At 31.5% G+C, this 5,170-nt stretch overlaps 1 pseudogene; it reads left to right on the plus strand.

Annotated features, from left to right (window-relative positions):
- The first annotated feature begins 3,759 nt into the window (after positions 1 to 3,759).
- Positions 3,760 to 3,899, plus strand: LOC131943621 (uncharacterized; annotated as a pseudogene).
- The last annotated feature ends 1,271 nt before the right edge of the window (positions 3,900 to 5,170 follow it).

Below are 5,170 nucleotides of genomic sequence, written 5' to 3' on the forward strand. Positions count from 1 at the left end.
ATTATTTTTGTAAATGTAATTTTTCAATAACGTGATATTTTTTCGCGTACTAATGTATTTTAATACATATTCTTAGTCACATTTGTTTTAACCATGAAAAAATACATATATTCTTTTAAAAACAAAACAATAGGCATACATGGTATGTGGTCCAGCTAGCGCAGAACATGTCTACAAATAGGAGCTTTAAATGTATTGGTGTTGAAGTAATTAATAGACAAACCGTGGTAAGTAATAGTCGCACAAGAAAATAACTGGTTTATACTTTTTCATCTGTCAAATAGCTACATTGTAACTCTACACTACCCAATCCAACCAAATTACTCACTACCCAGCTTACCCCAATTCTTCACTAGCTATCCCAATCCAGTTTATCCCTAGATACTCAACCTTCCACCCACACTAGTTCTTCCTTACACTTTCCCCTTTTCCAGCACTATTAATCTTTAGCTAACCCCAATACCCCCAATGAACTCCCTATGAAATGTAATATATTCTCAATAAGTGAGCGCAAAGCCTTGTATTTTTAGTAATTCGTTCATTATTAAGTTAATAAAACACAGGCTACGACTAAAAATATTTGCGTTAGCATCCAAGCAAAACCTGATGATCTCTAAATTTTCAAGATATCCGCATCCATTCAGTCTGTGATTGACGATAGCAAATGACATGAGCCAGCCCTGAAAAGGGTCACACTCGAATGCTCTTAGGTCAAGTTGTCGCTTTTATTTTCTTTCATCTTGGTTACTTCACTTTGTATAATTAGCTATAGTAAACGACTAAATTATTTTTTTAAAACTATTTTTGTCTGATTCGACTGAAATATTCTTATATTTCCACTAATTATATACCACTTTGCCAAAACTTCATCTGAATTGGGCAATGGCTTATCGGTTTAATTAGTATTCTTAGTATTTTAAGAGCCACACACATACTGAGAAACGTAAACAAAAGTTTTTACAAAAATAAAGTTTTCCTTTCAGACTTAAAGTTCCATATGCATATGAGGTATATTAAAATGTATGTTTTAACCTCGGTATTGAGGGGGCAGAGTTGTCAGCAGTAAGCGAAGCTGCCTTTATTTTCCCTAACTTGAGTCAGAGTCAAGTGGACTTAAGGTCATACTATACACAAACTTGTCTGTGATCCGAACTCGTGACGATCGAGTAATCATTTGGGCAATCTGTCACTTTACCAACCCAAACCCACATTTTCTAATAATACTCAATCAGCAGGTTAAACAATTTTAGTTCAGAGATAAGAAGTAAAAAAATTACATTAAGGAAGTGCAGGCTAATTCACAACTGCCATTTTCAAAGATTGATTGCTAGGAAACAGAAATTACATTGTAAATATATACCTTATATATATATATATATATATATATATATATATATATATATATATATATATATATATATATATATATATATATGGTACAAAATTACCTGTAAGGTCTTCTGAACCAGAAAAACTAACAAATTAAGTCAGCTATTTATTGAGTTATATTTCGCTATGGTCTAAATTTCCACCTTGATTTAAATATCAATGTCTGGAAAATTTTACAAAATTGCAAATCGATATAAACATTTTATTAATCGTGTAGTAAAAAAAAATACTAACAATTTTAGCCAGCTAAAATAATCCGGTTCTAATTTGTTATTGATTTCAAATTTAGAACTGTTTCCTTTCTCCAAAGCCAGAGGGATAACTTCATCCGAAGTCGAAAAACAAAGTACACGATTTGATATTTACATCTAATTAACAAGGAAAGCGAGTTTTGACAAACTCACTCGAGTCGTTTTAGATAAGTGATTTTTCCTCAGGCAAGTTGTACTTTATGTTTCCCATCTAAATATGTTTCTGTGTCTTAGACAAAAAAAACCTCGGTAGAGAAATCCTTTGATACATTTATTACTTTAATTTTACGAATATACATAATTATCTTTTTCCCAATTTCTTCCTTAAAATCTTTCTTGGAGCTGATTTTTTTCTATCGACATGGGTATGTACTCCACGAGAATCAATTCATCGATTTCCTCCGTCATAGAAAATTACCTGACATTAGATTCAAGCCTAGATAAAGACTTATGCTGCTGCGTCAGTTCCAATTAAGACCAAGACATCCGCCGTTTTGCAGTAGATATAGATGAAATCGCATCTCTTTATACGTTCGCAAAAGCTTGTGAGCTATACAATTATATTTATATTTGTTCCTGTTCAACTAAAACAGTTACTATTTGTATACAAAAAAAAACCATATTCTAATTGGGTAGGCTTTAGGTAAAAAGGAAAAAAATAGTATTGTGAAAATTAATTTCAGGTAGTAATAATTTGAATACAGTTTCACCTTTCGGAATTTGAAAAACTTAAAAAACAATATCTACAGTGTTTTAGTTACAAAAACTAGCCAGCGGACTTTATTGGGATTAGTAGAAGAATAATCAATGTTTATATGATCATAATATATATCTAAAAAAAAAAAAAACCTTTCAGGGCAAAATGCAATGATATGAAATAACTAAATAGAAATTAATTATTGATTTAAAAAAAAATGTTAAATAAGAGACACAATAATAATGAGGCCATGGATTACAGAAACGCAAAGTTAAACGTCTATTCAATGTATCTAATATTTTAAGTGTATGTAATTATTAAATAAAATAAATAGAAAAAATAACATTTTTAAAAGCGTGCTTTAAAATGTAATGATAATAAGAAAATGAAACTACATTTGCATTCTTTCATAAAAGCTTTGGTTACTCATGAGATATTTTACACATTTTAGAAACAAAATCTTTTAGGAAAGAAACCAAATAGCTTGCAATTAGAAATGTTTTTTTTAGTATTTGTTTTATTTTCTACTTTTCAGAAATTCATAATCCAAATGCAGCAACTGAAAATATTAGTTTTAAAACATACATCTTAGTAGCTCATGAAAGATGATTATTTTTTTTCGTACCCCCAACGATTTCCCCCCCCCCCCTCCCCTAAGAAGGCAGCCATCCAGGCTAACAGTTTACAGACGACAGCAACCAGATCAAGTAGATATTGAAAAACTATATTATCTGCCCCTAATAGCCTTTATTAGATCGACCGGCTCTACGATCTCTACGATTGTAAACATTCTCGTGAACCAAAACTCACCAGATGTTATTGTTCTGGATATTGGTAGAATTTATTGCTAGTGTCTAGATGTTATTTTGCTGGATATTGTTCATGTGTTACGGCAACATCTTAGATGCGTGCGTAGAAACGTTCTGTATTAAAATATGCAGGTGTGTATGTACATATGAATTCATGTAATTGCAATATTCTCACATAGAGTGCCTATAAACTAGTATGGCATGTATTGTTTATATGGACCTGTACTAGTTATCTGCCTTGGTTAATAACTAAAACATTAAAGGGTTTTAAAGCCGACACTTTGCTCAATAAAAGTGTTACAAATAAAGAATGACTAAAAATGTATCACGATAACGTTTATTTATATTTTTTTCAAATAATAAAATACATCCTTAATACACCTTTTATGTAAGTTAAAATACAAATACATTTTATATTTTCGTTTTGAGTTATGTCTAAATATTCAACTTTGAATTCAGTAAAATAAATGCTTTTTAACTGGGATAGTTTTGTTTAATGGATGCTAGGTCTTCATTGTACATTGGTCGAAATAATATATCTTTGATTCATTATTGTAACATCGCTTCATTGTACATTGGTCGAAATAATATATCTTTGATTCATTATTGTAACATCGCTTCTCGGCCTTTTGGCTAAGATCAAAGTGTAGTACCTGTTATGGATCTGCATACATCTTAGTCATTTGGTCGGCTAGCCCTTTTTAGGGCTTGCTGCCGGGGTTGGGATGTTGGTCATCGAGGCATCGAATGCAAAAGATCGCTGTGGTGTCGCGCCCACTCATCACTCGAATGCATCAGGTCTCGAGAAGAGTCACCTAGTACTTGTACTATGGTGGCTTCAATGTACGAGTGGCTAATAATCATTTTCAGCTAGACGACGCCTACCTAGGAGCAATCTTAGGTAGGATGTTCCGTCTCGACACCATTGAACCTATACTCAAAGCTATATAGGAATCAATAAAAGAAACGATAAATCAAAAGAGGAAATAAAGAAGCAAAATCATTGAAGATACTGAAAGGCAAGAAAAGACAAAAGGAAGGAAAGTAAAGACAGGAAGAAACAAGAATCAAGACGGAAAAGCAAATTCAAGAAAAGAAACTGAAGTCCAAAGGCAAGAAAGTAAAGACAGTTTGAAAATCACGAGAAGACAAGAATCAAGACGTGAAACTGATTGTACATTGTATGCTATTTCATGTAATTTTCATATAATAAAAATGCGACCTATCCGCACAGTGAGCTCCTTGCTCGAGTGGAGTAAACTGTGTGGAGGGAACATTATATAAAAAAAAACAAAAAAAAAATGATGTTGATGTCTTTGAAGCTATGCAAAACCATCAAATAAATTATTATTACTTTTTTAAATGTTGAAAACAAATAAATAAAAAAAAATAACTGTAGGAGGACTGCTATAAATATAGATGTTTGAAAGGGAATAATGTTTGATTTGATTTGTTTCATTGTAATCAACATAGCTTTTCCGGTTGCTTAAAATGTGAATTATTTTAAGTTTCTGTAATCCCAAATTTATTTCAGCTCTACTTACAAAAAAATCCCTTTAATTATCATTTAATTACACATTTGCATTTTCAGTGTTTTTTTTTTTTTTTTTTTTTTTTTTACATTTTAAATAAAATTCGGATTAGACATTTTGCATTAGATCAACGTATGAGTAAAGCATATTAAATGAATGAAAGTAGTCTACAAGTAAGAAAGAAATATTACTATTGTAGATCTGTATCCGTCATCACAAGCCGATGATGAAAACTGTAATACTAAATGTCTAAAGCGAAAATGCAAGGCAAACATACGCTGCAAATTACATGTCTGAGGCAATAAAAAAAAAAGCAAACAAATTAGATCAATACAATTTTTTATCATTACATCAAGCTAATATTTCACCTTTCTAACAGTTGGTAAAGCCTGGATGTGTAGGAAATACTGGAGGCAACAAGGTGGTTCACTCAATTGAAACAATTTTTACAAACATCATCAGTGGGGTCGCACTCACTCCGCTACGAAACAA

The sequence above is a fragment of the Physella acuta genome, unplaced genomic scaffold (genome assembly GCF_028476545.2).
Source record: "Physella acuta isolate Inbredline_101_S28 unplaced genomic scaffold, ASM2847654v3 ptg000463l, whole genome shotgun sequence".
In the NCBI taxonomy this organism is placed as follows: Eukaryota; Metazoa; Mollusca; class Gastropoda; family Physidae; genus Physella; species Physella acuta.